Raw genomic sequence first — 23,311 nt, 5'->3', positions numbered from 1 at the left:
GAAAGGGACACGAGAAGAAAACAAGACGCAGGGTGGATGTGCCAGGGCCGCGAGCGTGTGAAACCACTCCTGCCTCTTCTTCTGTATTTGAAGGAGAAAGAAAATCGAATGCACTGTGAAGCACAAAAGCACATTCACCGAGACAAACTAGTGGCCGTGTCTATTATTTGATGTATCGGTGGAGTGTTGACGCTCTTTCCCTCTCTGAGTCCGACTGTCAGTGCAGCTGTTGGAACCATATCCTTCTGCAATGTCAACCTGAGCTGAGAGGTGTGATGACTTTCGCAGCCTGCGAGCAGATAGCTTTAATCCATGTGTGCATGTGGAAGTTTGAATTGTTTGAAGCCTCCTTTCTTCTTCTTCTTTTTCTCCCTTTCAGCGAATGTATCCGAGGAAAAAAAATCAGTAAAATAACAAATCACTCAAGGAACCTTTCAAAAAAAATCTAACCTCTTGTGTTTTTAGTAGAAATATAAGTAGAAGTACTCTCAACACCCCTGGATTGAAACCCAGTTTCCAGCTGCAGTGTTAATACATCGCAGTAACTAACATATTAAATCACTGTCACGTAGCGTGTCTTTCATTTCCCTTCTCCCATGAGCCAACAGTAAATCCAGTGTTTTCCTCCGCGGCACATTTAGCCCATTTCTCAGAGCTGGCGTTCAACAGCTGGTGTCTGTATTTAAAGAGTGGCGCTCTGGAGTGCTGCTGCACGAGGGCCACTGACTCAGTGATCCTCGGAACACGAGGGGGCACGCCGCTGGTTGCCCCACGCCAGACGCTCCCAACATAAACACATAAGGTTGTAGATAGAGGCTGGCTGGTATAAATAGATGCAGCCATTCTCCTGGATAGAGCCCACAAACACACAAACAAGCTCGCCGGGCTACCGAATCGCCACGCGGCTTCCTGTAGGGAGGCTGCCATATGTTCCAGTGAAACCTCGTCTTTGATGGAATCGTACCGTGCCGCTGTGTGAAGTGTGCGCTGCAGGACGGTCACACAGTGAGATCGCAAGCTCAACCAGCAAGCGCCCTTCTAGACAGCAGCTGAGTCTGTTTGTTCCCTGTAAGTCTGAAGATACAGCTCCATTAGAATGAACAATAGGTGGACTCCTCTATGTAATCATAAAGACCAGGAGGAGGATGAACAGTGAAAACGCTTTGGTGGTTTTCTCTCTCTATTTTTATCACTTCTTTGGGAGGAGCGGAGACGAGAGTCGAGGAGACATGGAGAGATGAGAAAAAAGGAAAGGAGAGGAGATGAGAGAAGGGGACAGGAGACAAGAGGAGAGAAGAGGAGAGGTGACGAGAGAAGAGGAAAGGAGACGAGGGGAGACAGGAGAAGAGCAGACGAGAGGAGATGAGAAAAGCACAACTACTTTTGTCACTTCTTAAGGAGAAAGAGAGGAGAGAGGAGAGGAGATGAGAGAAGAGGAGAGGAGACAAGAGGAGGGAAGATGAGAGGTGACGAGAGAAGAGGAAAGGAGACGAGGGGAGACAGGAGAAGAGCAGACGAGTGGAGATGAGAAAAGAACAACTGCTTTTGTCACTTCTTAAGGAGAAAAGGAGGAGAGAGGAGAGGAGAGTGGAGGAGAGGAGACAAGAAGAGAGAAGATGAGAGGTGACGACAGAAGAGGAGAGGAAACAAGGGGAGACAGGAGAACAGCTGATGAGAGGAGATGAGAAAAGAACAACTACTTTTGTCCCTTCTTAAGGAGAAAAGGAGGAGAGAGGAGAGGAGAGGAGAGGAGAGGAGAGGAGAGGAGAGGAGAGGAGAGGAGAGGAGAGGAGAGGAGACAAGAAGAGAGAAGATGAGAGGTGACGACAGAAGAGGAGAGGAAACGAGGGGAGACAGGAGAAGAGCAGAGGAGAGGAGATGACAAAAGAACAACTACTTTTGTCACTTCTTAAGGAGAAAAGGAGGAGAGAGGAGAGAAGAGGAGAGGAACCACCCTGTCTGGTCCCGACTGTGGGATTATACACAGCTGTTTAATCTGACCAGCCACAGGGACAGGGCACACACATCCACACTCTGGATTTCACTTTTAATACATTAGAAAGTCTGCTAGGTCTGCAACCCCATCCGCGGCCATCTGTCCTCCCATTGTGTTTTTTACGCTGAAGGACAACGCACACATGCCAAAAAAGAGGGATGGAAAAAGAAGAGAGAGGCTGATGAAAGTGGACCTGCGGTGGAGGTGCAGCTCTGCTCCTGTCTGAGCAAGCTGCTCCATTTCACCCCAAACTGCTTTTTTATCTGCTCCTCTGAAAAGGAGCCACTCTGGGATCGATACGGCTGAGAATAGATACAGAGATGCTGCTGTCGCTCCCAAACGGCCACTATTGAATATTTCGCTGAAAATAGAGCGATACAATCGTTACACACAGCTCCCTCCCTCCCTCCCTCCCTCTCTGCCTCTGTTCCTCAGCCGGAGGTCGGGACACGCTTGACGTAACCGGGGCTCAGAGATTGCTCACCAAAAGAAACAAGTCTGTCGTCTGTGAGTTCTTTTTAAAAAAAGGTTCCCTGTCTTCTCCTCTCCCCGTGTTGCAGTGATGAAACAAAGTGAAAAGCTAAACAATTCGTGAGTGTGTGAGACGCACACAGAACCACACACCCTGCACTGTGCTGTGTGCACACACTCTGGTGGTTTTCTGCAGCCATGTCGGGGTCTCATTATAGATTTAAAGACATTTGCACGCCGTCATCAAAGCCTCTTAAAAGACACTCACACGTACACACACACACAAATAAAAGCCCTCTCACACTGACAGGCCATTAGAAGGCCGTTCAGACGCTGGTCTCCCCTCACGCTGCCATGTGTCCGTGCGTTGCAGATCTGTGTGTGTGTGTGTGTGTGTGTGTGTGTGTGTGTGTGTGTGTGTGTGTGTGTGTGTGTGTGTGTGTGTGTGTGTGTGTGTGAACGTGGACGTGTGTTTGTGCTTCCCCTGGAAATACAGCTGCAACTTATTAGCCCGAGCTAACCACCGAAGAACAGTTCCCCCTCAGTCCCCCCCCCCCCCTCCGTCTATTCAATCTTGCGGACTCCACAGAGACTCTTCTCAGTGACCACATAGCCCTAAAACTCTCCCTCTGTCTCTCGCTCCTTCCATCCCTCCCTCCCTCCCTCCCTCTCACTGTAATTCCCCCAGTCTCCAGGAATGCTGTTGTTTTTAATTTCTCCCAGCTGCTCTGGCTGGCTGCCCAGCCTCCTGCCTTCCCACATCTGTTCCCTATCAGGCCGCTGAGGAGTCCACACAAACACAGCCTCAGCCTCTGGCCCCCCCCCAGCCCCCCACCAGGCCCTCATATCAAAACATGGGGATCGGAGCCCTGTGCCTCGGACCTAAGCGACTCATGGAGACAGCACTTAGAACCCGAATAATATAAACACTGTTGGCACCTGGAGCGTGAAACACATCGACCTCTTCGGGTCAATCCACTGAGAGACGTTCATGCCAACTAGTTCTATTATTTCGATACACGCCTTGTTATCAGGCTTGAGGTGCGACGTCACAGGTAAGACGGGAACCTGTGTGTGTGTTTGTGTCTTTGTGTGCGGGTGCACACGTGTGTGTGTGTGTGTATATGTGTGTCAGCGCTTCTGCAGACAGATCCCAGACTCCACTTCATCTTAAACTGATTTAGAGCTCAGAGGCTTTAAAGCCCTCACTAATGACAGGGTGGGAGACAGGCCTGTACACACACACACACACACACATTTAGACACACAGATGCATGCACACACGCCCGCAAGTTTGCAGAATGCATGCGTTGTGGACACAAACACATATTTTTCCCTGCGTTCCTTGAGAATCGCTGTGATCGTACCCGTGCAGCGCCGGCTGAACAAACAGGCTGAACAGAAAACAAGTGAGTGGAGGATTGTGTTTGTGTGTGTGTGTGTGTGTGTGTGTGTGTGTGTGTGTGTGTGTGTGTGTGTGTGTGTTGTCACAAAAGCAGTGATGTCTCTGATCAGATAACCGTGAACACATCATTGATAAGTGACCATTTTCCAAGTCAAAAGCTTTGCCGTTTTCTTTTTAAACGGTTACCCTGGCGAGGAAAGCAGGGATAACTTGAGGACAAGTGGAGAGTGAGGATGGATTAGACAATTCATCCAGGGCCAGAGGTGCTAAGGGTAGAGGAGTTGTATTTCGCTCTCTCTGAGCTGCAGGGATCCTGTCATACAGTGCTTATATCTGTGAAAGCTGTTATTGATGTAATTGTATTGAAGTTCCAGCGACCATCTGTTCTCCTCTGGGAGGGCCTGGCTCCTCTCGTCGGCAGTGAAGTGGTTATGTGCGGCATATCACTGCTGCCGACGTGCTCGCAGAGAAAAAACTTCCTTTTCAGATTTTCCCAACGGCTGCTAATAAAATCCAGATGCTAGACTGGAGCCGTTTCTGCCTGGCTCCCTCCCTCCTTCACTCCTCCCTCTCCATCTTCTGTCCCTCCACATCTCTTCTCTCAGTGCCCCGACTGCCTCCTTCCTCCCCTTGTCCTTCGACTCGGCTAATCGCTCATTCTGCTCTTTTCATCTTCCTTTCCTCCCTCGGCCATACCTCCCTCCTCCTCCATTCACCCCTCGGCTTCTCCTTTAGCTCCAGCCACCAACCCAGAGCCCATTCCTAAATAAAGGAAAGTATTTGTGACATTCAGCCGAGGCGGGCCGTGCCAAGAACAACTCCCTGGCTAGCTGGAGACATCTGGAGTGTGTTAGTGCTGCACTGGGCACTGGTACCCAGACTGGCTCTCCCACCACACACACACACACACACACACACACACACAGAGTGGTCTAAAACTGCACTGTGTAGGAATCCCGCACAAACTGGACTGTGCACGTTTTCTCAAAGCTTTTTTTGTTTTCATACATCGAAAACTGTGTTTACTGACGCCCGGCAGACAGCCCAGCAGCTCTACACACAATTTCTCTGTTGTGCTTGTTACTGTATTGTTTGCATTTCGGCTCAGAATCAACAGAATATGCAGTTTGTGTGCATAATTGTGCATATGTGTGACTGTGAACTCAAACCAAGAGTGCGTGCATGTATTGTGCTCCTGCGTGTGTCAGAGTGTGTGTGTGTGTGTGTGTGTGTGTGTGTGTGTGGCTCCAGGGTCTCTGTGTGAGAGGAGTCGAACACCTGAACATCAATAACTGTCATGTGGGCCACCTGGGACCCCACAGCCAGCTTGCACCATGGGCACACAGCCATCACCAGCACAGCTGCCACAGAGAGGAGGAGGCGGGGGCGGGGGGGCGGCAGAGAGATATGGGAGGAAGTAGGAGACAAGAGAGAGACACACATATGAGGAAGTGACTGTGCACGTACATGTGGGACCGGGCCAGGGAGACAGAGAGGCAGGCAGACGCGAGCGGAGAGCAGGATTCACATGGAGCTTCTGCTCTGCATGATAACTCCACTTTGTTCCCACTCGTCTTCATCTTCTCTTCCTCATCCTGTCAGCTGTGTGCCTGATTTTGCCAGCTGAGAGCTCAGCCCCGGGCTGCCGCCATCCAACAGCAGATCAGACCCTTTTTCATCTCGCTCTCTTTCAGATGAGCTCCATCACACATCACGTAATTCATCTTAACATCTCTCCAGTTCTGCACACGGACCTAAAACTCCACCCACCTCTTTAAGACACGCCCTGTAGATATCTGACTCAAGCTTGACCTGAGACATGGAAATGTGATTTCATTTGATTTCTTTTACTGACTGTGAGCTCACCAGGTAGGTGATGCAATACACTCTGTCTCCTTCCCTCTTCCCAGTGAGCTTCACGTATGAACTTGCAACACACGGCTGAAGATGAAAGATAGAGAGAAAGATGAATCTTTAAATAAAATTGTAAAATAACATAAAAATAACCTTAACCCAGTTGGGCTCATCGGCAAAAGAGAAAAATGATGATGAAATGATCTGTGGATTTTGCTATGTATTATTGCAGGTTTATGATTGTGGAAAAACCTACAATAAATTATAAATGTTTATTTTACACTATTTTAAAAATCTTAACGTAGAAATAAACTTGTTTTCTGCAGTTATGTGCTCTGTTCCTGCTTCCCTCTCTTATCCGCAATGCATGATGGTTCATATTGCTCGGTTGTGCACTACTTTTCATGATGCATCATGGGAAACAATGAGTGTACTATAGAGGCAAAAAAACTAAATTGACCACTAACCATCATTACGTCACAAGCACATACACTGAATCGTCCCCAATCTGCCCCGCCCCCTCACAGGATGTTCACCGTGCAATTACATCAATAAGATCCAAACACCTGCAGCCTCGCCCAGCACCAATTAGCTCATCAGGCTTTTAATTACTCTGTTAATTGCATACAGGCAGCATGAAGGGCAGCCTGGGAATAGGGCAAGGTGGCCTCCTGAGGACTCAGCCTGACAAGCCTGACAAACAAAGAGGACGCTCTGGAGGCCGGGGGGGGGGGGGGAAGCAACACAGGAAACAACGTGGGTCCCAGCATAGATATATATAAAGACTAGATGTCTCGTTCGACGGAGCCGGACGTCACCACATGGCGGCCATCTTGCCAGAGGTTACTCGCTCACCCATTACATTGTGTTGGTAGCGGTAAATAACCATAACTTGCTCAATTTTCAACCAATGTTATGGGTGAGCGAGCAACCTCTGGCAAGATGGCCGCCATGTGCGTACGTTCGTCTCCGTTGGCCGGCAACGCAGACGAGACATCTAGCCTTTATATATAAATCTATGGGTCCAAGTGCTTCATCAGCAGCACTTTAGTGACATCACTTCCTGCTCGTATCAGTTCGGCCGATCAGACAGAGGAGCGAGTGATGAGAGACGCTGGTGGGAAAGCAGAGTCGCCGAGAACACGTGGAACACAAAGGGAGCCGGGGCCATGCGAAGAGAGTTATGCGCACATCTGTGAGCAGCCACGCTACATCTGGATTAGTTGATATTGGTCACAGGGGGGGCGGGGGGGAGAGAGCTGGGTGCGGTGGGGGAGGAGAGGGAGTGGAGAGGGGGGGCGGTGCGAGGAACAAGCGTGGGAACGTCCCACCGTTGGGTTCAGGGCGTGCAGGCTCATTGTGCTGGTGGGAGAGTTGGACCGGAGTCTCAGCAGAGTGACCCGTCTGTCACTGAGCGACGCCAGAACACAAACATCCTCTGGGCCGATGTGAGGAGAGGCGACACAGACCATGAGAAACTGTGCGCTTGTTTCCCTCCTTCTGTTATTTGGCATTTAGCAAATCTCTCCCGTCTATCGATCCGTCAGTGTATCACTCCGGCCTGCCTGTCTGTCTCCCCCCCCCCGCAGCAGATGTCCTCCCTTCATTTCTTCCAGGAGCAGTGTTTGAGGAGGTGTATCCAGGAAACAGTGGCCGGCGCTCACTTCCTGTGTGACAGGTGTGCGATGGAGGCCTGACAGCTGCTGTCCAGCGCTCTCTTTCCCTCTCTGTGTCCCTCGCTCCTGTTTTTTCCTCTTTCCAGCCAGCTGCAGCAGAGAGCAGCTCTGTTTGTTCTTACGTCACCGCTGCTGCCTGCTGATTTATGGAGCACAAAAGACTTAGATTTAACCCTGGCAACAAACACACACACGCACGCCACGGCAACTGCACCATCCGTCCTCCTCATAAAAAACCCAAATCTTGGGTGCGTCTGTCAATTTCCCCTCCCGTGTCTCTTGCTTTCGTACTTTGTTAAAACCTGACACTGAGCTGTCACTTACGGCTCCGATGGGAAAACAAACAGCAGATTAGTCTCTCTCTCCTACTTGATGTCATGTATTTCATTTCATTCAGTGTTTAACGTCGGCTCCGTCACTGTGGAGCTGTCAGCGGAGACAAAAATATCCGTAGCCTGAACTGCTCCACAGCCTGCCAGCCTCTCATACCTCTTCACTTGGCCCCCGGGCACGGCAACAATGGCTCCTGACGTTAGCCAGACACGGAGCAGGGTGTCGTGCATTGTCCTGCAGGAGCCCGTAGGTTTCACACATACACACACACACACACAGTGCACACACAAACCACTGGGAGAGGAGGGGGGGAGGGGGGGAATTCATATGACAGGTTAGAGTGAAGCTTTGACAGTTTCTCCATTTAGCCCGACGGCCGGCTCGTGCTGGAAGCTGCCGAAATAAATACCAGCGACTCCTCTGGGACTCGAGCCGACTACGGGACGCCGCCGTGAAAACAGAGGGAGTGGGAGAAGAGAGAGAGCGACCGCGGTGCCAATAACATGCTGATTACGTGAGCTAATTGTCAAGTTAAGCCAAGCCTGCTGCCACGCCATTGGTCAGAATCGAAAGACGACAAAGAGTGATGCAATAAACAAAGTGTTCCTTTCTGAATCGTGAACTTCAAGGGAAATCTTAATCATTTTCACCCTTCAAAATCTGTCATGTTTGGACAACTACACTTAATTTCAATGGTTTATGATGAACATTCTCATTTATTACCGATTAGCATTAGCCAAAGATATGAATTTCGTGAGGCAGATTTTGAGGCCGGTTGTCCAAAGGTTTCCATTTTAGTTTGAACAATCCCTTTTGAGCAGCCTTTGGTTTCCCGCAGGTAAACAGTCTGTGTGAGCGGTAAGAGGCCGAACAAATTGTGTTTATATAAATACAGAAAGCTGCCAGAGGAGATGAGCCAAAATGTTGCGTGGACCTAAAACAGCTTTTTTAACCAACAGAGGCTGATCAGCTGTTAGACGATCGCTGAAGGCCTCCATCAGAACCTTCTCAGATGGTTTACCTGCTGTGTCAAGAAGGCTTTGCTCATTTATGCCACTGATTCTGACATCATTTTGTGTCACGGACTAAAACAGGAAATCTTTTTGTGACTCCACTGTAATCTCCTGGCAACTACACGCAATATTCCTCATTTAGAGATACTCAGTGTTATCATGAGGTCCAAAGTAATACGTCACAAACCTGGACAATGTATATTCAAGAAATATGATCTCCTGTTTATCTTAGGGCCTGTGATAACTAAGAGGGCAGGGTATATTACTAATGAGATCGTCTCTCTCTCTCTGAGGCAGCACTTGAAAGACTGGAAAGAGTGGAAACCATCAAACGCAGACGCTGCACCCCACCGAGGCAACAAGGTGACACTTTAAATGCCAGACGATGACTCATGCCTCAAAGTGACCGGTGCTCATCAGGAACACGTCTGACCTTCCCCTCTCCGCATTTCAAATACTTTGGAGAAGCTGAAATGTGGATTCACCAGTGAAATCAGTTCTTTACACACAAGCACTGCTATTATCTGAAGGGATAGAGTGGGTCTGTGTGTTTTGTGTGTGTGTGCGGGTGTGTCTGTGTCGGGAGAGACACAGTGAGGCAGAGGAAGGAAGGCTGGAGCCAAGATTAGGGTCTGTACGACTAACTGGTAACACGACCGCACTCATTGGCTCAGCCTCCCATTTGAAGAGGGACGGAACCATCTGTGTGGCACGGGATCTGTTTCCAGGAGATAACGGCTTTTTTTAATTTCACAAATACTGCACAGACAGAGCGATGGAGAGAGGGAATGGAGTGAGTCTTCCCTCCCGAAACCTCGGCCTGGACGCAGAACTTCCCCCAGCCGTCCAGAGAGGACTGCCGTGGAGAGGAGGCCTTAATAACTTCAGTGTGTTGTTTACTCGCCGCCTGTGATAGCGGCCTCGACACAGGGCAGACGAGAAGGGAGGGATCCATTATATCAGGTGGCGGTGGCAATACGAACTTCCCATTTTCCCTGTCCGCCTGTCCGTTTGGCTTGATTAAAACCGAGCTCAGCGCTACTGTAGATTAGCCCAGCTGTTTCCTGTGTCCGACTCCGATGTGAACACACTTCCTACCGCCACGAGGAGCGGCACCGAGGTGAGGAGGTGCCACGGGGGGGAGAATGGGAAGGGGGTCAGGAAAGGGTCAGAGTGCAAGCTAGGAAGTGAAAGGTGAGGACGGAGAGGAGGCGGAGGTGAAATAGGCACAAGGCGAGGAAGGGAGGAGGAGGAAGGTATTCTTTTTTTGTCGTTGTTTCTATTGGAGCTGTCAGAGAGGCAGCCACAGTGTACGTGTGAATTCTCCGATGTTGTGACATTTGTATTCGCTCGATTGTATTCGTGATTGCGCTGGAAATGTGCCTCCCTTTGGAAATGCATAATTGAGGGTGCAATTTGTCAGTGCTGTATATGTTGAAGTCATTTCAATAGAATGAAGAGTCAATTGAGCAAATTGAACAAATAATTTCTGGAAATTCTCAACCATAATGGTGTGTATTCATCTCTGAGTGTCACAGATAAGGTAATTGGAAGATTTCACCTGCTCCACATGCGTCTAAAGAAGAAAACACCGGTTAATTCCGGTGGATGCAAAACAGCGTCATGAGCAGCATTGAATAAACGGTAAATGTGTGTGTGTTAGTGTGTGTGTGTGTGTGTGTGTGTGTGTGTGTGTGTGTGTGTGTGTGTGTGTGTGTGTGTGTGTGTGTGAGGGTGTACTCTGTTATTCTCGGGAATCTCTGGATCTGTGCACATGTAGGGAAGCGAATTCGGGAAAAGAGCAAGAGGGTGATATTTCACACACACATTTGGGGTTGTGCTTGGCTCCTCCACCCTGCGCTCGGCTCCCACGCTGTGGCGTCGGCAGGCCAGCCATCCAGCGAGTGCCTTTCTCATTCCATCAGATGTTGGGAAGCAGCTCGCTCCTCTGCTCTAGTCTCTGACATTCTCCATCTCCCCAGAGAGGCTGGCCAGCCTTGTCACAGTAATGTCAAACACATGTGGAACAGACCAGGGGCAGAGCAGACACACACACACACACACACACACACAGAGACACACTCACACAGACACACACACACACACACACACAGAGACACACTCACACAGACACACACACACAGACAAACACACACACACACAGGATGGGAGCAGGAGGCGTCCACAACTCCACTGGTCTGTCCCACTATATATTGGAACAAACAGCAGAGGAACCATAGAGATTCAGCGTCACTTGCTCCCATGTTCTCACAAATACACACACATTTACACACTGATTTCATTAAAACCCACTTTATCCGAACAATACGCACACTGTGTCTCTGCTGTGAGCATCGATTCTGCACCAGACTAACTGTCTTTCATTTGTCGGCCTGGCCTACTGTAAATACCAAAGACCTAACAAAAGTCAAGAAAAGCCTCGTAACTCTCTGTAGCACTTCATCGTCTCCTCTGTTAAAAACCAATCACAGTTCAGTTCTCCTTCATTTTTCTACTTTTACCAACAGTTGGAATACTTTTAAATTGTGGCGTCTCCAGCTCCTGCAGGTTTTTTTTTTACAGTGAAACACGTTGGACAGAGGGTGCACTTTTCCCTCTCATTCTAAAAGTGCCCTTATCTACTGGAGGTTAACCTTCTCACCCTGGAGACAAGATTCTCGCTTATCGGAAAAGAAAATAGAGAACTGGTCTCGAGTGACAGCTTGGATCACGAATAAATGATTTGGAGGGACATAAACACTTGAAAAACAGAAAAAAACTATGGAGACTTTCACACAAATGACCTTGTTTTGACTCATTTGGTCTAATTTTTCTTAAACCAAAAGAAGACAGATGTGCACAAATTGCACCAGCACTTGTAATGTCCACTTTTTATTAATTTTTTGTTACATGGATGACGTGTCTTAAAGTGTGTTATGTTTTTTAAATGTGACCTATAGCTGTAAGTGTATTACAGAAGTGACAAATAAATCGTACTCTTATATGTATATACAAAGCCTTTTATCTGCAGGACCACCGGACTGTGATGATGCCACACACAAGCAAACACAAATAAATAAGCAACACACACTGTGTATCTTTGTGTCATCGTGGGAGCTCAGTAACACCAGCAAGACGACTGAGTGGATAACAGGAACAAAATGATTGTATATATTTTCTGAATCTACCTCTTCTCTTTGGTATTTTTCTTATTTTTCTTCCCTGTATAGCGTTTCCTCTTAAACCTTTCAGTTCGGCATATTGTTCCTTTTCATGGGAGGACATGATATCAGATATAACAACACCACACATCTAATTGTTGACTCACATAAACACATACACACAAGCCTGATGTCTTTGGCTTTTGTCAAGCGCTCGGCTCGTCTTGTTTGTGACGGCCCAGGTGTCTGTGTTGTGCTGACCACCTGACTGGCTCGCCGTGCGCCCGCCGCTCCCGCCCACCTGAGGCCATCTGCTGCGCTCATTAATGAAGAGACAGCCAGTTTCACCTGCACAGCCCGCGTTTAGCTCACAATAATTACCACACACACACACACACACACACACACACACACACACACACACACACACACACACACACACACACACACGAGAGGCACACTCACAAAGCCCACACACTCACACAGTAAACACGGAAGCTGTACCCAGACCCTGCAACATGGAGTCACAGCACAGACAGAGGCTTTTCACCATTCATTCATTCATATCGTGAAACAGCTGCTGTGCAAGAAACTGATATCAACACATCTCAAACACAAAATAAAACATTGTGCCCTTTAACCATTAAAGATGCAGTGGGTCAAATTAAGTCATTTTTAGTGGTGAAGTTGCATGTTTCAGCTGAATCTGCTCCTGTGGTAGCCTCTAGTTTTCATTAAAACTCAAAAGGTGTTTAGTCGGTCCAAAAAACATGGCGGCCTCCGTAGAAAGGACCCGCTCCAGATGTAAATGTCAAAAGGCCGATTCTTGTGTAAAGAAAACAACAAATCGTTCAATTTAGATGAAACACACTAGTGGAAACATCCCCAGGATTATTTTATATTCAATTTCTGCAAATATATCCCTTTCACCTAAATCTTACACACTGGACCTTTAAGACATTAGTCATGATGTGCCTGAATAGGCAGCAATGATATGCCCACAAAAGTAAATGTGACTCTCTGCTGGCCCGTTGTTTTTAATGATGACTCTTCAGACAAAAACAGGTTATCTCCAGTTCATTTGCATGTTTTATGGTATATTGTCTCCTCTGTATATATTTAAAAAAAGAAGACACCCCGTCCTTGCACCTGTGGTATAGATGGGAGGTGAATAAACCCTCGGCAAGTTGGGGGTCATAATGAATGTGCCTGCCTTTTTACGAGAGCCGCCTGATGATGAAGTGGGGACGTCTGCCTTCGCAGGCCGGGCCCGAGCCGGGCTGAGCGATGGGACGGGATGGCCGGCGTTTCGGAAGGAGAAAAGGGGAGATGCCCACTCAGTGGTGATGGAGGTGATGGAGGTATAATGTGCGGTGAGGCAGGGTGTCTGCACTGCGGTTTCACCTCCGCAACCCCCTCATCCATTGTTTCGAGACTATTATCAGCTGTTCAATAATTCAGGTGATATTTACCAGGGCCAATTATACAGGGCCGCGTCCTGCAGAGAAAAAGGCCCGAGTGTTTTACTGTTGCACTCACGGGCGGAAGAGTGCGCTGCTGAGGCTGTTCAAGTGGAGCTGGAAACCTTTGGCTGGACTTGTTTCTTCTCAGGGAGTGTCCCACTGGTCCAAATCACACATCACCATTTCACCTTTACATCGAATTACCTTTAAATTGTGTTTAATAGCCTCTGTTTGCCATAGTTTGTCTTTTAACGTGTTCCCTTTAATGTCGTCACAGATAATATCACAACAAGCACCCTTCACCCACCAGGAATTGGTCAAGTGTCTAATTGCTTCGCTACACAAAAGGTCTGACACTGCTGCTGTGTCACACAAAAGGCGGAGGGGGTCTATTCTATTCTGAGGCAGCGCCGAGTTCAGGTCGAGGCAAAGCGTCTAAATTTATCCCTTCACACCCGTTTACCTCCGTTCAGTGCAGGTGGACGCCGGGTTCACACACAGCAAAGATTTTGTGTCATCACCTTGGTCTCAATCATCACTCTGATGTGCAGCACAGGCTCATGGAGCAAACAGCACACACACACCCTGTGTCTCTCTACCTCTCTCTCTCTCTCTCTCTCTCTCTCTCTCTCTCTCTCTCTCTCTCTCTCTCTCATCTCCTCTCCACCTCAGCTCTCGAACCACAACTCAGAAAAAGTAAATGAAAAGAGATAATAATCGTATAACAACAACAACAATAACAATGCTTCTGCTGTAGTTTCCAGTGCTGTCCACATGCCTCCGTTTCTATATCTATTAAAAGCAACATTTACTTAATTAGAAATGTGTTCATACTTAAATAAAAGACAAACTTAAGAAGAATGTATATGCAAAGGTGAAATTAAATTGAATACAGGTACAAAATGAATATAGATCTTTGTAAAAAAAAATATAGAAAGAATATAGAAAAAGACAGATGCAACAGTAGCCTTGTCTGTCTTCACCTTCAAATTATCAAAAATGTGACTTTCAGCTGAGGATATTTCATCAGTTTGATCATTTAAATATGAAATATGAACAATTTAAAGGACTATTACAAAACCTATCCTATTATAAACTCCCTGTGCGTTTAAAAACAATTCACACCATAGTGCAAAATTAAATGATTTGCCTTTTTTTAGATTTTTGCAGGTTGTACTTACTTTGTGAAGGTCGAAGTCAAGCTGAGGTAGCGGTGATAATCCACACCAGAGAGTCTCTGAAACACCTTTTATATCGTCTTAATCCTCATTCTTTTGGGGGAAACGAGGGGATAAAGCGATTTGGTAAATAGTGTGGAGAACTATTCCCTTGTTTAGTTGTTTGTTTTTGAGATAGTTCAAAAGGTCTCTTGACTTTCCAGGTTTAATAAATTATGAGGTGTTTCTCTCTTCGGGTTTTATGGAAAGAGAAAAAAAAATGAAAACTGTGCAGGGCTGTTGGATCCTTGTTGTCTTTGGTTTTGCAGTCTCGTGTTTTGGGATGTGTGGATAATAAATCACAACTCTCCCCAGTCATGTAAATCCTCTCTCTTGCTCATTTTCACCATCCGGGGAGAAGGAATAAATGAAAACAGCGGATTTGCAATTAACGCTGCGTAAAAAAACCGCACTTTTTGGTTCGTTTTTACGCAGACGAAACTATAAACCGGGTTATACTCTGTCCACAGATCGTCTCCTCTTGGCTCCCATGCAATAAAAACGATCAAGATGCGGATCCTGTTGTCTGCAGGGTGCGTCTTTATTCCCCCTGTGACAACTTTGGAACCGTCCTCTTTAGTTGAGCCACAGTCCGCTTGTCATGAGGAGCAAGTCGCATCCGACGAGATGGGTAGATTCGTGTCCTTTGTGGAATCAAGATTAAAAAAAACTGTTTCTTCACAGTCTCCTCTTCCTCCTCCGCTTCTCCGAGCTGTTCTCCGGTGCCGGTCCTCCTCCTCCTGCTGCTGCTGCTCCTGCTCCGACGCGCCGATCTTGCGCCGAGCTTCACACTTCAGACCGTGTTGGAGAAAATAATACTCACTTTTCTTTTTTATTTCCCTCCAAAAATAAAATCACACTCGGCCGATTTGGTGTTTTCTCGTCTGCTGATTTCTCAATGGTCTTAATTCTGGGACTTGTTTTGTCTTCAGTGATGAGTCGAGCTGGCGGGGCCACCGTGCGCACTATCCACGGCTCTCTCCTCCTCCTCCTCTCTCTCTCTCTCTGTCCTCGCTGTAGCCTTCTGTCTGCGTTTAAACACCATCTGGAGCTCCTAACCTCTCTCTCTCTCTCTCTCTCTCTCTCTCTCTCTCTCTCTCTCTCTCTCTCGCCCTCTCTCTCTCTCGCCCTCTCTCTCTCTCGCCCTCTCTCTCTCGGGTACCATCAGATGCAGGAGCTGGCAGCCACACATGCAGGAATCCGTTTTAAATTGAAGAAGATCCCAATTCAAAAGCACACAAGCACCACAATGGTTCATTAGTTATTATTATCAATACAATCATCTATATTGTTGCAGAATGACACGTGCATAGCACTGATAATCAGTTTTTATGGGCTGTAAATATGAAACGCCTTCAAATTCCCCATATAAATGTTATTAATTATGTAAATGTTTTTTGTTTCCTTTTTAAAAATTATCGCCCTAAACCTAATTTGATCATGTCCAGTAAATTCAAACCAGTCGAATAAAAAAAAGCAATGATCTCAGTGTCACTGTCCCGTTGTCTGCCCATGGGGGGCGCTGTTTCCTCATATCAGGGCCGACGAGGACAACAAGGGCAGGCAGCAGTGAGTCCATTGTAAACTGTAGATTTTATTTATTTTATTCATAACACTTGAGGAAAACAAAATGCACACAAGAAGAATAATTAATGTAAAATAACGTTTCTGCCCACGTGTGTGAACACTCACCAGTAGAAGAGTGAATAGCTTGTAAAGTGTGTAGTTTTCTTTTGTGTTGTCAGCTGTTGTCATAAATCGTCAGCCGCGTGGAGTGATGTGAAGATGGAAAGATATGAATAGATGGAAGACAGTGTTTGTCTTGCAGAGTAAATAGTGCCATTATCACAGTGATTAATGTTCCTTTTTTATACGCGCTGTTTGTATTTATATGCTTCTGGTTGTTGACGTTTCAATTAGTAGCTCATACAGTAGCCTAGTGTTGTGCTACTGATTATAGTTAAAAACATATTATCTTTATTTATTTATCAGTCAATATTATTTGTTATTTAGTTTATTAATTATCTACTTTATAAAATGCAGGAAAATAAGTGAGGGGGCGTCTTTAAATTGCTTTGTTATACCATCCACAAGCCAAAGGTGTTCAATTAACAATGTTATTTAACTGTCTTAAGGCTGTTTTGATCATTTTCATCAGCAAAACCCGTCTAACAATTAATTGATTTTCAGATTTGTTGTAGGTTATATTAATTTCTATTGATTAATTCATATTTCTACTAATTGTTTCAGCTCCACCATATAGATAAAAATTTACCTTTGGCAGACTTTGTTGCATTTACAGTTCCCTAGAATGACCTTTAGAAGTGAGGCAGATAAACTGAGGCTGAGAACGTAGCAGGTATCTGGTCCATCCATGGTGAGAATCCTCCACCTGTCCACACTGGTCTGTTAGTCCCCCTGCCCACCCACCTGCCCTCTTTCTCCCTCTGCCGGACACACATACGCCCACACACACACACACACACACACACACACATGACCATGGAGGGGGACAGAAGACAAAGCTGACACCCTCCTGACCCCTCCTGTGTCTACAGAACAAACAGGACCAGCTTGTAAAGTACACACAGACAGCTGCTCGTCCCCGACTCTCCGCAGCCTCGAACATAAACGCAGCCTTCTCATGGAGCTGTGAGGACCTTTTAAAAAAATGCTCCAGGTCTGGTTAAATATGTGAAAACAATTTTACAGGGGGAAACCCCAGCTCTCGGTTTCATGCATGGCCCGTGGGAGGAAATAACTTCAGGTAACCTGAGGTCCAGTGCCAGAGATTTAGCTGTAAACACAACACAGTACATCAATTCAATGTAAGGCTGCTGCTGCTGCTGTGAGCACAGTCACACACAGTCACACAATGAAATACATCAAGTTTACATATATAAACAGCTGCACAGGCCATTACAGGCGGGCTCTGTCAGAGGCAGAGTGTGTAGCGTACCGTGGTGGAAGTACAGTTGTCAAGGAGATGGATGGAGTGTTAATGAAATCCACTCTCTATATTTCTTTTTCTCTCTTTCAGAGTTACGGCCTGAGGTGGCTCCTCTCATTGCATGTGTGGCTCCATAGTATCTTACAGTAGGTGGCTTATTTGTTTTCTTGTGCTGAATACTGAAAAGGGAAGAGCTGTGCCACTGTGTGTGTGTGTGTGTGTGTGTGTGTGTGTTGTGTTGTGTGTGGCCTTGAGTGACAGAAAGGTTGGGCGATGGGGGTTGCATCCAAAGAAAGGATTCCTGTCAAGGTGACGGATCCGAGATTGACAGGATGCGATCCTCCTCGGGAATGGCGTCAGTCAACCTGTCAGCCTTCCCGTGCGACAGCCTCTCACTCCTCTTAATTTGGCCTTTTGTTGAGCGGTCACTGGGTTAGTGCTGACACTCCATGTGGCCGGCCTGATAAACTGCACAATGGAACGCGCACAAGGTGGGAGCTCGCCTCAATGAACTCCCCGCAACCATAATACTGCGCCTGGAAGTCCCTTTGATGGCCTTAATGACGGAAAAACAGCTTTGTCCTCTCTTTCGCACACACTCCTCTATCTCTCTGTCTGCTCCTTTGGTCGGCTCACCAACACCCCACACCCCCATCCACACCCGGCTCTCCACTCTGTTCTCTTGACGGCATCTCTGAGGTACAAGAACCAGGTTCGGCCATTGTGCTGGTGTGGAAATGAGTATTTATGTGTGTGTTTGCGTGTGTGCATGTCGGCATCAGAGCAAAGAGAGAGAGAGAGAGAGAGAAAGTTTGCAGCATTTCCTCTCCTCGCACAATGTAAATCTTTTCCTATAGTGGCAGTCACAGGCTAGTGTGTTGAAAGGAGATAAGGCCCTGAGCCGAGTGAAAGGAATGCTAGACCCTTTGTGTTCACGCGCTCTTCTCAATTCTCCTATCCTCTCCTCTCACATGCACAGTGAGCAGACGACACTGCCATGGACTTACCGTTAAAGGCACCAAGCCTCATGAAGGGACAAAGGGAACAGCCCACTCAATTAAAACAGAAAGAAACAGTACCTGCGGTGTCTTAAGCTGATTTAAGTGTCGATGGAGATGATCGGGGTTTGTGTTTGAGACATTTCCTTTGGACTCACGTGCATCCTCCCTGACCATGTGTTTGGTTATTTACACACGTGTTGTTTTCATTGTGTTGAAGAGGATGTTGTTCTCTCACTTTGGGCGTTAACATCTTTAATGTGTGTACTGTATGTCCCCGAGCACCATTATGTTATGAAAGAGGATGAGGCGGAGAGAGAGAGACAGAGAGTGAGATAGATAGAGAAAGAGAGAGAGAGAGAGAGAGAGAGAGAGAGAGAGAGAGAGAGAGAGAGAGAGAGAGAGAGAGAGAGAGAGAGAGAGAGAGAGAGAGAGAGAGAGAGAGAGCCTTTCTGTAATATGGCGTGGTGTAACGGATCATTGACCCACCCACTCAAGCACGTACGTTGGAATGCTGCCTTTACAAATTGCTTCCATAGACCCGCTGACATTTTGTTTGCAATTGAGCAGCAAAGTGTCAGTTGTTTGAATCATCCAGACATGATGGGAATTCAAAATTCAATCCGTGGTCTTTGGAAAGAATAATGGCCTTTGAAATACTTGACTTCCAGGGTCGTCTCTGCCACAGAACAGCTTTAATAAAAGCCCTATGGACAATGCCCAGCTATTGGTATTTTATGTCTGGCTATTTTGTGTATTCCAAGCACTTTGCAAATAATGACCCATTGCAATACCTACATTACAGTTCACTTGCTTTAGCCTTCATTCCTTTTTTATCTATTTCATTACGTTTCCAACATCTAGTGAAATCCATACAATTAAGAACTGAGAGTCTTTTAAGAGCAATGAGAGGAGCCACCCAGACTTTTAGCAATTAGCAAATTGTCATGTTCATGTTTGAATCTCATGTTTGAACTTAAACTTCCCTACGCCTGCAGTTGAAGCAAAGAGTGTTTTTTCTTCGGCCAGTGTGAGAGAGCACAGCTGACCAACAGAAGTGCAAACAGACAGAGGAGGAAGTGGCACCTGATTACATCAAGTGTTGACTCAAGAGCAGGATATGCAGCCTGAGCACAGAGGGAAATGGACAATAAAAAAGTCCTCAGTCCGCAGGTGAATACGTCCCTCATACGTTCACATGAGAAAGTCACAGCTCTGCATGAATGTGTGTGTGTGTGTGTGTGTGTGTGTGTGTGTGTGTGTGTGTGTGTGTGTGTGTGTGTGTGTGTGTGTGTGTGTGTGTGTGTGTGTGTGTGTGTGTGTGTGTGCAGACAGTTGGTGGTGCTGGCATTGGAGATAGTGAGTAGAGGGGGATGAGGCACTGTATCAAGTTGTGAACATCTGTTCCTCATAGAAACCACAGAGCTGGTGCTGAGGAAATAGAGAGGATAACTGCGCGCTCTCTCTCTCTCTCTCTCTCTCTCTCTCTCTCTCTCTCTCTCTCTCTCACACACACACACACACACCTCATCACCACCTTGCCTCTCCTCCCACATGCCCCTCACTTTCTTTTCCCCATTTACTATTTACACATTTCTTCTCTCTCTATTCTTGCATCATCATCATCATCATCAACTCGTGTTGCTCACATTGATGATGTTATTCTTTTTATGTTTATTCACTTGGATCTGTGCCACAGAGACAGTGATGTCGTCATTAAGCAATGCATGTTTTAAAACAGGACGCTACACTTTCAGATCAACAGTGAGGTTTTAACATTTCATAACACATGTGTAATGAACCTGTCTGCAAATCTTTTGCACCATCGTTCTGTCGGTGATGACATTATTCAGCAGCTTCACTGCTGATATGTGGTGACAGAGCAAAACTGATAGGAAATGTCAAGAAAGAGATAAAACTTATCTGCTAAATCTAAAACCGTGTGTGTTAGTGAACTGAAATACAGTCTGGTAGATCTTTAAACCTCAAATTAAAAAGAATATAAATGGATCTTGTATTGTAAAGTCCCACAAACTCAAGATGTAGTTGACAATATGCACTTGTGCAGGTATATATAAGTTATTACTGGTGTCATGCCTCTTTTTTGTGAGAGAAAGCTGTAAAGCATAGCCTATTCATAGCTACAGAGGATTAGGACTGGCACCAAATTATGAAGTCTATGATACAGCAGACATGAGCCAGGGCTTTGTTGGGGATTCACTGCACCTTTCCATCAAAGTCCCTTGATTTAGTCCTTGCTCCTTTTTCTTCCTCTCACCATCTCTCATTGCCTTCCTCCCTCTATCTGGCCCTGCTGTGAGGATATGCTAGTGCTGGGTGGCTGTTACTTATTTCCTTATTGTAGAGTGTCTATATGAGTGTGTGTGTGTGTGTGTGTGTGTGTGTGTGTGTGTGTGTGTGTGTGTGTGTGTGTGTGTGTGTGTGTGTGTGTGTGTGTGTGTGTGCGGCTGATAAGACCCAGGGAGAAGAGCCAGCGTGCCGACATATTCTTGCCACCGTGGTTATCGCCCGTCGCAGCTGTGCCTGAGCTCTGCGACATCTGCTCCCTCACAGGAAGCCTATGCTGCAGCTCACAACACCTCTCACATACAAACACACACACGCGCGCGCTCACACTCACGTGCACGGACACACACACAACTACCGCTTCTTCACACAGTGTAAACATATCGTTGGACTATATAACCACACACACACATACGGCACATGCAGCTACACCAGGTGAACTACTTGAGACAAAGAGCAGTGTTTACATTTCACATTGACACATTTTGATTTCCTCAGCGTTTGCGTCGGCGCGTGTTTGTGAGACAAATGGGCCGGAGCACCAGCACCAGGAGTTCTACTGGGTTTTTATCGCAGAATTACAGGGAGGATGCTTATGACTAAGCCTAATTATAGAAGCCTTATCACTGCAACGTTCACAAAGCTCATTACAGCCAAGAGCCGGCAGTCGCTGCAGGTAATTCACTACGTAGGGTATTAGTCCTCACGCTGGCTTACAGTTTCTACATATTTATATGTCTATAAAATTAGGCCTTTAATGTCTGACTGTTAATGCATCTCTCTCTCCTCAAACCCGTTGCTGATTTAAGTGAGGGTTTTCATTTTTCACCTAAAGGCCAGACTTCAGTGTTTTAACTCCTTTAAGAATCAATTACACCATTTTTCCTCTCTTTCCTGAATTTCGAGTATCACTCATAAATCCGCGAAATGCCCTTTTAAAAGTTTCCACCGTTATTACCTGTGATGAACCCTGGTGACCTCCAAGTGTATTTCGAAGGAAGTGAGGGACGTCAGTGAAAGTCCAGGACTTACTTCTGTTCCCCTGCAGCTGCATGGGGAAACCCAAAGGAAGACGCCCACCCAATCCCCCCCCCCGCTTTTTTGTGTTCTCATCAGGACGGTTCTGTTTTGAAAAACGAAAGTCGTGTATATAGGCGAAAATATCTGTTTAAAAACTATCCGCAGTAGTGTAGACAAGGCCTCAATGTAAAAAAAAAAATCAATCAGTGCCCTGGGACACGACCCTACAGCCATGTTACATGTAATACGAAACATAGATGGTAGTGGCTGATGTCTTTTTAACCTTGAAACCTCTGCTTCAGTCATGACACAACAGCTCAACTAGCAAGAAGAAACAACCCTCACATCGCCCTCATAGCAAGCAGCGCTAAGTCAACACAAACTGATTATCTGTCAATCACTCCAACTTAATGAGGAGACCAGACAGCAGCGGGACCCTCCATCACTCATCAAGATAACGCACTGCCAAAAGATTTCCCAGAGCAGGTCCTTTAAAGATACAGCGAGCTCTTACCTTCACTGCAGCGGTAGTGGCTGCTCTGTGCCAGGTTGGGATCCAGGCTTCCAGGCTGGAGTCTGCGGTGTTTGTGCTTCAGCTCCCGGTGGCTGATCAGCGTGACCGTGGGCACATGTGGAGCGAACGCAGAAGCAGAGGTCCCGCTCCTCAGGTCGGCCCTCTTCTGTCGCTCCAAATTGATTTCAGCAGACATGATCGGACGTTCAGATCTCCACGCTAAGGTCTCTGCTACGACTTCCAATTTCTTTGGGAGGTGAGGGGGGGGTTGTTGGAGTTTAAGTGACACACTGTTGGTGTGAAGCTCTCCGGTGAACACTGACAACCCGTAGGTCCAGATGTGGTGGCAGACAGACACACAAGACGGTTAGCTCCACAAACCGCTCAATTATTGTGGGTAGTTTCCCAGGTTGAATGTTTTTGTCATGAAGTGCGTTTGAGGTTCTCCATGTTTCTCCCCCTTGACACCAGAGTCGATGTTTGTATGAACCACTGAACTGATGTGCAAGGACAAGGTCTTTTCTGGAGTTACAGCCCCAAAATGTGAAAAAGGCGAAACAACCAAGGTTTGATTCTTCTTCTTCTTCTTCTTCTCATGTCCTCATCATCGTTTATTCCCTCAATCCTCCGATAGTTTGTCTTTGCTTTGCATCTGCATGAAACTTTACTTTAGAAACATGCATGATAATCACAAATTAAAACCCACAACTAACCGTCTCTGTCCTCAGTCACAAGCCAGTCTCCTGTCGGTGAACTTGACAGACCTTCCTTGTGCATCTCCCTTATTTCTTCTTTTCGCTCCTCTCACAGCCGCTCTTCTCTCCAGCAGAGTGGGTGTGAGGCCACCAAGGCTGTGTGTGTGTTTGTGAATAAGTGTGTCTCAGTGGCAGGTCAGCTTGCCTCTGGGCTCTGGCTGAGGGGCTGTGCTCTCAT

General features: G+C 46.8%; 1 protein-coding gene across 1 annotated transcript in view; it reads right to left on the bottom strand.

Annotated features, from left to right (window-relative positions):
* The window catches only part of cbfa2t3 (CBFA2/RUNX1 partner transcriptional co-repressor 3), a 37,061-nt gene extending 14,579 nt beyond the window's left edge, over positions 1-22,482 (bottom strand). Inside the window, exon 1 of the mRNA XM_061068923.1 lies at positions 22,379-22,482. The gene's annotated coding sequence lies outside the window, so the exon portion shown is untranslated. The remainder of the gene's footprint in view (positions 1-22,378) is intronic.
* Positions 22,483-23,311: the final 829 nt, after the last annotated feature.

Source organism: Limanda limanda, chromosome 3, assembly GCF_963576545.1.
Source record: "Limanda limanda chromosome 3, fLimLim1.1, whole genome shotgun sequence".
Classification (NCBI taxonomy): Eukaryota; Metazoa; Chordata; class Actinopteri; order Pleuronectiformes; family Pleuronectidae; genus Limanda; species Limanda limanda.
This window is presented reverse-complemented; position numbering and strand designations above follow the sequence as displayed.